Source organism: Arachis duranensis, chromosome 4, assembly GCF_000817695.3.
Source record: "Arachis duranensis cultivar V14167 chromosome 4, aradu.V14167.gnm2.J7QH, whole genome shotgun sequence".
Classification (NCBI taxonomy): Eukaryota; Viridiplantae; Streptophyta; class Magnoliopsida; order Fabales; family Fabaceae; genus Arachis; species Arachis duranensis.
The window spans coordinates 5,265,751-5,278,058 of NC_029775.3; positions in this window are offsets into that span (position 1 = coordinate 5,265,751).

Here is a 12,308-nt window from a genome sequence, read left to right on the forward strand (position 1 = left end):
CTATTTGTGTCAGATTCCTCTTTAATTTGGCTAATTATGCTATGTTATGACATAAAATAATTATAAAAATTGTTATATGTATACTATTTTTTGTTTTTAATATTAAAAGTAATCGATAAAAAATTAAAAATATAAAATGTATTTTTGGACTATAAAAAATTATACAAATAACAATATAATATTTTTTTAAAAAAATAATATTATTTGATTTGGACACATGAAAGTAAACAGTTATCATTTTGAGAATAAAAGATAGTATTGTTTAACTTCAAAAATATTCTTTGTTGAAAAATTGGATAATAAATATTAATGCACTAAATTCACATGACATGTCTATTAAACTTGGCATTCATAGAGTTATTAGCATTACCTCCAATGCAATTATGGATAGACATCTGACAGGGAAGATAAGTAATATTTTTTTCTTATTTTATTAACAATGAGAATTGATGTTTGAACTCTCAAAATTCTTTAAAAATCTGAAATTTTAACCCTTTAATTTTGATTCTTGAATTGAATGTCTTAGAAATCAAAATGCCAAAGACTAGGAGATATAGGGGGATAAAAATTGGAGTAAAATGTGTTTCTAAGCCAAAAAATTAAAATTGAATATTCAAAATTCTAATAATAAAAATTATAAACTAACGTGATTTGATATTCATCAAATATTAAATTAGTTGGATAAAATTATTCAAAATATTGAATGAAATTATTCTATAAACTATCCATTGTACATAATTTTATGCAATAAACCCAATCTCAAATCTTTCTTTATTGATTTATTAAAAAAATACCAAAAGAAAATGAAAATTGCAGAAGATGATAGAGACAGAGAATATGTGAAAGCAAAGCAAGTGAGTGGTTGTCTAACAATAGAAGGGCTGACAAAACAGTTCTCTTCTCCATTTTGGCTCAACTCCATTATCAACTCACTAGAAATTAAATAATAACAATAAACTTATTTGTATATTATAAAATGTAATTAATTAGTAACTATTTCAATACAATTTATTACTATTATAAACAACTTGGGTTGATTGAGTGTTCAACTCACTCGTTCACTTAAACAAATGTCGGAAGTTCGAACTCTGCACTTATGCATGCAACAATTCATTGGCCAGCACCATACCTTTAAATGGAACTCAAATCCGCGATGGATTAGTTATTAACCTATCGAGATGGAGGATACCGTTTGGGTAAACAATTTATTACCATTATATTTGAATTGGAGACTTTCTTTATTTATTCTTCACTCATCCAATTTCTTTTAAATTTAATTTCGATACAACAATGTTTAAATGGAACCAGCTGATTTTAAGTGGTACCCAAAACAAGAAGATTTAAAAAAAAAAACCACATTAGTATACATATAATTAAAATAGTTTTTGAAAAATATATATCGTATGCGTTAATTTAGTTCTCGAAACATTATCTATCTTATACTTGTTTTTAAAAAGTAATTTCTAACCAATCTTTTTATAAATAATAAGGAGTTAGTTGTTCTTTATAATTTATTTAATAATTATTAGATAAATTTAATTGTTTTATTATAATCAACACTAATTATTTATTTAACCTGAGTTTTAAAAATAAATTATTCAATTATAATAATTTTTTTTTATAAATTACAAAAGTTAAAAAAAATCTTAATTTATAATTTTTAACTTTTTTTTTCAAACCATCCAATTTATTATATTTAGTTCTAACTAAAAAGAAAATTAAAAAACTAAAATGAACGTGTCGAGATTGAAAAGCTGATGAAATCATCAGTGTATGATTTGGTTTATGTTTGTTTTCATGTTTTGATTTTTTTTCTAGAACTGATTAATAAATTGAATAGTTTAACAAAATGTTAAAAATGATAAATTGGAATTTATTTTTTTATAATTTATAAAAATAGTTTTGCTATAATTGTGTAATTTGATTTTTAAAACTCAGGTTAAAAAGATATAGTTAATGTTAATTATGAGGACACAATTAAAATTTTTAATAATCATTTAACATCTCATAAAGAATAACTAATCCTTTATTTATAAGAAGATTGATAAAAAATTATATTTTAAAAAATACAACAATAAATCAACTTAGTAGTATGTAATATGTTATCCCTTAATTGGAAAAAAAATCAATACTTTATTGCCTAACCTATAAAAGAATAATATAACTCTATTATTAGTCATAATTTTTTAGGATTGGTTCGTTTTATCCGTAAGTCATAATTTTGTAGTTCGAACTATTTATAACCAGTTCGATGAATTAAATAGATTGATCCATTTATCTTTTTATTTTATTTTTTAAAAAATATTTTGATAAAAATATTATTTTTAAATAAAAACATTAAATAAATAATTTTTTTTAGTTGACGAATTGAATTAAAAAAATGATAACAAAAAGTACTATTTTTTTAAAAAATGTAAAAAAAAATAAAGGAGCGGCCATTTAGCGTAAACCAATCTATTTAATTTGTCATTTTTTTTATTAACCGAACTCAGTGTGTTTAGTCCAAATTTTAAACAAACTTAATTTTAAGGATAAAATTCACCTATTTAAATAGATAAACAAATTAATCTGATAATAAAAAAAATGATCCGATAAATTTAGTCTATTTTAACGTCATATATATGTGAGACATTTGATTTTTCAATGATGAATTTAGAAAATCAATATGACTATTCATGGTATATGTTATCTTATGAAAAGCTGAAAGCAAGGAGACAGCAGTTAAAGTTGCAAGAGTGGCATAAGCAAGTGGCTTTGGCGACTCTTATTAATCATCTTCATCTCACCGGGCCCTCTTTAATTTTCAAAGAAGTGGGTCAATTAGTTTAGAGATCTAGGAAGCTCTACCAAATGAAAAAAAAAACCAAACAATGAATAAGATTTCCCATTTGATTTTGCTTCTTTTCATGAAATGGAAATGCCTGATTCCTTTCCTTTTTCCCATTGGGAAAAATTAAATCCTTTTGTTCTCATAACTTTCGAAAAGTGTTGCTTATTCGGGAAATAAATTTGGCTGAACTAAAATTGATTTCCTTCTTATCCACACAACAAAGTTTGTGGATTGAGTACCATATGTCAAGTTATTTAGATTTTGCATGCATTTGTGATGTGAATGCAAAACACTTAATTATCATTGTCGCCAGCTTTATTTGTCCTTAATTAATTAACTTCAGTTATGCTAGAAACCATTATTTCAATTGGAATTAGGTATTAATCGTGATGATGTTCCAAATAAAGCTACAATTATTAGTAATTAGGTCACCGATTCTAATAAGTGTTTGTACCTTTTATTATTAAAATATGTGAAAACTCCAATGCATGTTTGGCCAATCCATGCCATCCCAATATATATATATTTTTTGGGAGAAAAAATAAAGTTGTCATGATGTTTTATTTACCATAGGAGATACAAGTCCTTCTGAGTTCTGATGAGTGCGTGGTAAATCTTGTAAATTCCAAGTTCCCATTTGAGGAAGCAAAGGCACTACTATTTTATATTATACTACTGGACATTAACCAAACTAGAATTTTAATCATATCTACGAATCTAAAGTTGCTTAAAAAGCATTACTCTTTTGGATTTGAAAATCAACATTATTAAATTAATTTGGCTACCGTAGCAGCATCAGGAAAAGAATTGGAAATATAAAATTGTTGTAGCAGTATAGATGAGTGTGTATAGGTGTTAGATAATAAAATAACTATATTATATAAGGGGGGATCCTTTGGTTTATTTGTTTACTATGATTTATAAAACATGTATGGGGAATTTCAACCTGTCACAATGCTCAATTGGGACCACAAGCACTACTCGTGGCTAAATCTACTTGGATTCATGGTTGTTTATACATGCAATTTTATTAACTTTTATTAGCAAAGGAATGTAAAATAAGGCCTAAAGTCATCATGAACATGTTATAATAATTATGGGTGAAAACTCAGGTGCAGTCGACTTCACGTGAAGTTGATAGTTGAATGTCGTTAGATAAAAATTTAGTCAAATCAGTTACATTATTTAACGACTCACAATTATCAACTTCATACATAAAATCAACTACACCTAAGTTTTTACTTTATTTTTGATATATATATTGTTACGGTGGGTAACCAGAGATTAATAGAATAGATGGCGTAGGTTGGCCCAATCGTCCGCGGATGGTAGACTCCGAGCTGGTTTGTACGCTGGAACCTCCTTCCGACTTGTATACGTGAGTGAACGGGGGTGGTACCTGCAAAGACACTCCGATGCCTAAGTTAGCAAGGGTGTTAACAGGTCTAGAGAGTATTGGGCTTAGAGATACCTGAGGGGTGTCAGTGTATTTATAGTGGTGAGCCAATAACCACCGTTGGAGTAGTGCCATATCTTTAGGATGTTAACCGTCCCATTATCTTAGGGAGGTTAAGATATGGTTTTATGAAGCGGTTAGAGAGATTTTAGGGGCGGTTACTCATTTGAATGAGTGTTTATCTGCCAGTCAATCTCATGTCCGACTTCTTTAGAGTAAGTCGTAGTTGACACCGACTTCTTATGTGAAGGTCGGTGCTTAGCTAGGCTTAATCCTTCGGACTAGGCCTTTTATTTGGACCTGGGCCTTTGTCATTGGACCAGGGTATGAACAGTGCCCCTACTTGAGCCCAAGGTCTCTTTAGGGCTTGGGTTCAAGTATTTAACTCGGGTTCGTAGCCGACTTTCTTGGAGAAAACACGGGTTTTTAAACCGACGTGATTTTCGCGACCTTTTGTTTCTGACAGTTACGTCTATTCAAGTGTCGTGTCCGTTAGGGATGCACTTAGGGATTGATGGCTTTGGTAACGGTGCACTCTCATTAATGACTGCTCCGCTTTTACCATTATGCCCCTTAGCATGTTTATAAATACTTTTCCTCTTCTTCATTTTTCCGTTTCCGCAATCTTTCAAACTTCTTCTTTCCTTGTTCGTGCTGCATTCTTGCGCTTGGAGACTTCTGCTTCTTCCAACCTTCACTTTTCGGATAAAGGTTAGCTTTTCTTCTTTCACGTCATACCTTGTGTTTGCATGCTTTTGTTTTGTGGGTAGATGGGTTGGTCTGTAGATTTTGGCTTCGTATCTCCTTCCTTTAGGGACCGTGTTTTTTGATTTTTGTTTTTCTTTTTTTTTCTTTTTGTAGGTTTCTGTCACCTTTCCTAAGAAAAAGAAAATGGCTTCCGTAGATATTCTTTCTCAGTGGGTTGACGTCACGGTCCTAGGGGAGGAACCCTTGGTCGACGCTGAGTTTATTACTCATCTTCGTACTCACCACAGGCTTTGTACTTCGGAGGAGGACGAGCCGAAATATGAGTTGATAACTCCGGGTCCGGAAGACCGGGTTTGTTTTGGGAGGGCCAATGAGGCGGCCCCTCATTTTTTCTTTATGTATGAATGTATGATCACCCGTTTGGGTGTTTTTCTTCCTTTTTCGGATTTTGAAATATCTGTTTTGCACCACTGTCGAGTTGCTCCTACTCAACTTCACCCCAATTCTTGGGGTTTTCTGAAAATTTATCAGTTTGTTAGTCACGCTTTGGACTTTCCGACCTCTTTGAGGATTTTCTTCTTTCTTTTTCACATGACTAAGCCCTTTAGTGGGCTAAACAACAAACAGCAATGGGTATCCTTCCGAGCCATACAAGGTCGGAGGATTTTCACCCTTTTTGACGAATCCTTCCATGACTTCAAAAATTATTTTTTCAAAGTGCAAGATGTAGAGGGTCACCACCCCTTTTTCCTGGATGAGCATTCTTCCCCTCGCTTTCCCCTCTATTGGCTGGAGGCCTCCCCTTGTGAGAAGTATGGTCTAGATGACCTGGACGAGGTGGAGGCGGCCATTGTGGGGTTTTTCCGAGAAGCATGGGGGAGGGCCCCATACTTGGACACTAGGAAATTCCTCCACGGGACGCCGACCTTTGTTCGGTCGCAACTAGGTAGTACATGCATTTTCTATTTCCGATTTGTTTCTGCCGACTTGAGGTTTACCGACTTGTGACTTTTGTTAATTTGTTTCTTTTGTAGATATGGCAAGGAAGAATGCTCAGGAATCTTACCAGAGAGTTCAGGAGGCTAAGGCAAAGTCCCGGGACAGGGCCGGTGGTGCCAGGGCGATCGTCTCTCCTCCTCCTCCTCCTCCTCCTCCTCCTCAGAACGTGGGGACTCCCTCTCAGCCCATTGTGATTTCTTCTTCAAGCTTGTCTCGGCCACTCCCTTCCGCCCGACTTCTTCCTGAGCCGGAGAAGAAGAAGCGTAAGACTTTAGAGTCTGGCTCTTCTTTTGATGGTGGGGTTAAGGCGGATGCTCTTGCATTCGTCCGAAAGAACATCTATCCTCATATAAGTATGGATGATGTTTCTGTTCAAAACCACCTCACCATTCTGGCTGAGGAGAGTTTTAGGGCGGCGGGCGTTTGTGGCAAGCTTTTGGATATCTTTGAGAAGACTCCCCTCAGCTCTTTGGGGTAACCTCGAAGGTCGAGGAGTTGGAGGGGAGGCTTCTTGCTTACCAGGGTCATGAGAGGGAGTTGAAGGAGGAGGTAGCTAAACTGAGGGCGGAGAGAGATAGCCTTCTTGAGAAGGAGAGCAAGCTGCGGGCCCAATGCAATATGGAGGCGAGTTTGAGGAAGACAGCACAGGAGAGTTACCAGAGTTTATTTCAAGATCTTGTGTCTGTGAAGAAGGATTTGTTGAATTCTCGGAATGCGTACGCCGATTTGGAGGACTCTATTGCTGATGGTGCCGAGGAGTCTTGGAGGATTTTCCTGGAGCAAGTCAGAGTTATCGCTCCCGACTTGGATCTTTCTCCTTTACATCCTGATAAAGTGGTCATTGATGGCGCTATCGTGGATCCTCCTGTCCCCGTGGTTGTTTCCGAGTCAGAATTGAAGACTCGGGGGCAGAGGATCATTGAGTCCCCTCCTCGTTCTGAAGACGCTCCGAGTTCCTCAGTTATTCCTCCGACTTCCTCTTCGTCTCCTGTAGGTGCTTCTCTTCCTGGCCCTGGTGGCGCTCCTCCTGATTCTGGTAATGGTGATCCGTCTACTCTTCTGCAAAAGTAATTTTTTATGGCTATATGGGGGCTCGGCCTATGAGTCCCCCCCTTTTTTAAACTCATTTCATATTGTTGGGTAGTGTTTGAACAATTTCTTTTGGCCTTTTAAGGCCGTAAACAACATATTTTCGCAAATGCCCTTTTTTGAATAAGGGTTTAAATTAACAAAATAAATACCCTTTTTTGGATAAGGGTTTAAGTTACCTTATGTGTGTATGCTTTTGATTTTTTAAAATCCTCTTGATCTTTTTCCGAAAACCTTTCCTATTGGTTCGTCTGTTTTTCCGAACCTTTTTGTTTAAGGACTTTTAGGCAGCCTTTAAACTTTTTCCTAGGTTTTTCGATCTCTTTTTGTTATTCCTTACACCCGACGATGTTTTTATTGGGTTTTTATGACTTAGGTTATTTTTGCGATGCGTTTCATTCTGCTCGGTTTTTTGCTCCGACTTCTGAGTCGAAGCTTTTTCGAGCTTTTCTACTCGGAGTTTCGTTCTGACTTATGAGTCGGATTGTTCCCGAGTTTTTCACGATCAACTCATATAACTTCTTTACACCGACTTGTACCTCGTCGTTTTATCCTGACGACCATCTAGGTCGGTTCATGGGATTTTCACGTTTTGTCGAGCTTAAGTCGGCGCGTTTCGTAGAAAGACTTAGAAAAATAAAAAAGGATTTTATAAGAGATATTGTAGATGAAAAAGATCTTTATTGATTGGGGAGGTACCTCCTTGCTGCTAAGGGTCTTAATAGCCTATTTTCCCTTAGCCTCTACTGTGATGCCTCATTAAAAACCCTTCTTCAGAAAAAACCCTTTTGGGAAAAAATCATGAAGCTGGGAAAAGAGTACATCAGGGAGTAGAGTTCGCTTTAACTGTAGTACCTTTTCATATTACAAGCATGCCACGACCTTGGTAATTCAGTGCCGTTCAGGTCAGTTGCTTTATAATAACCTTTTCCTAAAACTTCATTGACTTTGTATGGTCCCTTCCAATTTGCGGCGAGCTTCCCTTCTCCTGATTTGTTGACTCCAATGTCGTTTCTGATTAAGACCAAGTCATCCGGGGCGAATGTTCTTTGAATGAATGTTTTGTTGTATCTTGTAGTCATCCTTTGTTTCAATGCTGCTTCTCTTATCTGGGCATCTTCTCGGACTTCGGGGAGCAAGTCGAGCTCCTCTTTGTGCCCCCGTACGTTTCCGACCTCGTCATGGAGAATTACCCTTGGGCTTTGCTCATTGATTTCTATTGGTATCATGGCTTCTACGCCATAGACTAGTCGGAAAGGTGTTTCTCCTGTGGCGGATTGGGGGGTTGTTCTATAAGCCCATAGCACCTGAGGGAGCTCTTCAGCCCAAGCTCCTTTTGCTTCCTGTAGTCTCTTCTTTAGTCCTGCCAGTATGACTTTGTTGGCTGCCTCGGCTTGCCCATTGGCTTGTGGGTGCTCTACCGAGGTGAACTGATGTTTGATTTTCATACTGGCTACTAAGCTTCTGAAGGTAGTGTCGGTGAATTGGGTTCCATTATCCGTAGTAATGGAACAAGGTATCCCATATCTTGTGATGATATTTTTGTAGAGGAACCTGCGACTTCTTTGAGCGGTGATGGTGGCTAATGGTTCTGCTTCTATCCACTTTGTGAAGTAATCTATTCCCACGATCAGGTATTTGACTTGTCCTGGCGCTTGGGGAAAAGGACCTAACAAATCCATTCCCCATTTTGCAAAAGGCCATGGAGAAGTAATACTAATGAGCTCTTCTGGTGGAGCCACGTGGAAATTTGCATGCATCTGACATGGTTGACATTTTTTCACAAATTCTGTGGCATCTTTCTGCAAGGTCGGCCAGTAGAATCCAGCTCGGATTATTTTTCTGGCTAGTGACCTTGCTCCGAGATGATTCCCGCAGATCCCACTATGTACTTCCTCCAATACCTCGGGAGTTTTTGAGGTCGGTACACACTTTAACAATGGTGTTGATATCCCTCTTCTGTAGAGGACATTTCTCACCAAGGTGTAGTGTTGTGCTTCCCTTCGGATCTTTTTGGCTTCTTTTTCCTCTTTAGGGAGGATGTCAAATTTCATGTATTCGACTAAGGGATTCATCCATCCGAGGTTTAGACCGGTTATCTCAAGTACTTCTTGTTTGTTTTCTATTTTTGCTACCGAGGGCTCTTGGAGGGTTTCTTGAATCAGACTTCTGTTGTTCCCTCCTGGTTTGGTACTTGCTAACTTGGATAGGGCATCCGCTCTGCTGTTTAGATCCCGAGTTATGTGTTTGATCTCGGTTTCTGCAAAGCGCCCAAGGTGCTCCAAAGTTTTTTCCAAGTACCTCTTCATATCAGGGTCCTTTGCCTGATATTCTCTGCTTATTTAGGAGGTCACCACATGTGAGTCGCTGTATATCATCACCTTTGTAGCACCGACTTCTTCTGCCAACTTTAGTCCGGCGATCAAGGCTTCATATTCTGCCTAATTATTTGAAGCCGGAAATTCAAATTTTAAGGAAACCTCTATCTGGGTTCCTCTTTCATCTACCAATGTTATGCCTGCGCCACTCCCTGTTTTGTTGGAGGATCCGTCTACATAGAGTTCCCACGTAGTCGGCTTTTCCTCTTGATCCCCTGCGTATTCTGCCACGAAGTCGGCGAGGCACTGGGCTTTAATTGCTGTCCGAGTTTCGTATCTCAAATCGAACTCGGAGAGCTCTATTGCCCATTGAACCATTCTCCCTGCAACATCCATCTTTTGGAGGATTTGCTTCATGGGTTGGTTTGTACGGACTCTTATTGTGTGAGCTTGAAAGTAGGGTCGTAGCCTTCGTGAGGCTATTACCAAGGAGTAGGCAAACTTTTCTAGTTTGTGGTACCTTAGTTCGGGGCCTTGTAGGACCTTACTGATGAAGTAGACTGGGTGTTGTCCGACCTCGTCTTCTTTTATCAGGGCTGACGAGACAGCCCTGTTTTCTACGGATAAGTACAGAACGAGGTCTTTCCCTGGTACTGGTCGGGTTAGGATAGGAGGTTGGCTTAAAAACTTCTTGAACGCTTGGAACGCCTCCTCGCATTTCGGAGTCCATTCGAATTGGCATCCCTTTCTTAATAAGAAAAATAGTGGAAGGTTTCTTAATAAGGAGAACAGTGGAAGGGATTTTAGTGGCGATCCTGCCAAAAATCTGGAGAGGGCTGCAAGTCGGCCATTCAGCTGCTGGACTTCTCTCAAACAAGTCAGGCTTTTCATTTCTAGGATGGCTCTACACTTATCGGGATTGGCTTCGATCCCTCTTTGTGTTAGCATAAATCCTAGAAATTTTTCTGCCTCCACCGCGAAGGCGCACTTTGCGGGATTTAGTCTCATCCCATGCAGCCTTATGGTGTCAAAGACTTGTGAGAGGTTGGATAAGAGGTCGACTTCCTTCTTGGTTTAGGTCGGACAAGAGGTCGACTTCCTTCTGGGTTTTTACCAGCATGTCGTCGACGTATACTTCCATTAGGGTCCCTAGGGTGAGGGGAAAACACTTTATTCATCAACCTTTGATATGTGGCTCCTGCATTCTTCAATCCGAATGGCATGACCACGTAGCAAAAGTTAGCTCTGGGTGTGATGAATGATGTTTTCTCCTGGTCGGGCTCATACATCGGGATTTGATTATATCCCGAGTAGGCGTCCATGAACGATAAGTATTGGTACCCTGAGCTGGAATCCACTAGGGTATCAATACTTGGCAAGGGATAAGGGTCCTTGGGACATGCCTTATTTAAGTCGGTATAGTCGACACACATTCTCCATTTGCCATTCTGTTTTTTGACTAGCACTACATTGGCTAGCCACGTTGGGTACTTGACTTCTCTGATGAAGCCAGCTTCCAGAAGCGCTTGCACTTGTTCTTCTACTATTAGGGCTCGTTCTGGTCCGAGCTTGCGTCTTCTTTGTTGTACAGGTCGGGACCCTGGGTAAACTGAGAGCTTCTGAGACATGAGCTCGGGGTCAATCCCAGGCATGTCAGAGGCCTTCCAGGCGAAGAGGTCGGAATTATCTTTTAGGAGTTCAGCCAGCCCTTGTTTTAGAGTTTCCCCTAGGTTGGCTCCTATACAAGTGTTTTTTCCTTCCTCGTCACCGACCTGTATCTCCTCGGTTCTTCCTCCCGGTTGTGGTCGCAGCTCGTCTCTGGCCCTTGCGCCGCCGAGCTCTATTGTGTGAACTTCTTTGCCTTTTCCTCTCAGATTTAGGCTTTCGTTGTAGCATTTTCTTGCCAACTTTTGATCTCCCCTTACTGTTGCTATTCCCGCTGAGGTCGGGAATTTCATGCAGAGGTGGGGAGTGGATACCACCGCTCCGAGTCGATTAAGGGTAGCTCTGCCGATCAAAGCATTATATGCTGACCCTACATCTATGACTATGAAGTCTATGCTCAGAGTCTTTGATTTTTCCCCTCTTCCAAAAGTGGTGTGAAGGGGCAAAAATCCTAGTGGTTTTATTGGCGTGTCCCCTAATCCGTATAGGGTGTCGGGATAGGCTCTTAACTCTTTCTCATCTAACCCTAGCTTGTCAAAAGCAGGCTTGAAAAGGATGTCCGCCGAGCTTCCCTGGTCTACTAGGGTTCTGTGGAGATGGGCATTGGCTAGGATCATAGTTATTACCACTGGATCGTCATGTCCACGGATTATTCCTTGCCCATCTTCTTTTGTGAACGAAATGGTAGGAAGGTTGGGTGACTCTTCCCCGACTTGGTAGACTCTTTTGAGATGTCTTTTGCGAGAGGATTTGGTAAGCCCCCCTCCCGCAAATCCTCCTGAGATCATATGGATATGCCTCTCTGGAGTCTGCGGTGGTGGGTCTCTTCTATCCATATCATCTCGCTTTCTCTTTCCATGACTGTCCGACCTTTCTATGAGATATCTATCAAGCCGACCTTCTCTAGCCAGCTTTTCTATCACATTCTTGAGGTTGTAGCAGTCATTTGTGGAGTGACCATATATTTTATGGTACTCACAGTAATCGCTGCGGCTTTCCCCTTTTTTATTTTTAATGGGTCTAGGGGGTGGCAGTCTCTCGGTGTTGCAAATCTCTCTGTATACATCCACTATAGAAACTTTCAAGGGAGTATAAGAGTGATATTTTCTTGGCCTCTCGAGACCGAGTTCTTCCTTTTTCCTGGCTTCCCTTTCCTTCTCTTTAGTTGAGGGAAGGGGTCCAGGTCGCCAACTCAGGTCCCTTAACTTAGCGTTTTCCTCCATATTGATGTACTTTTCAGCTC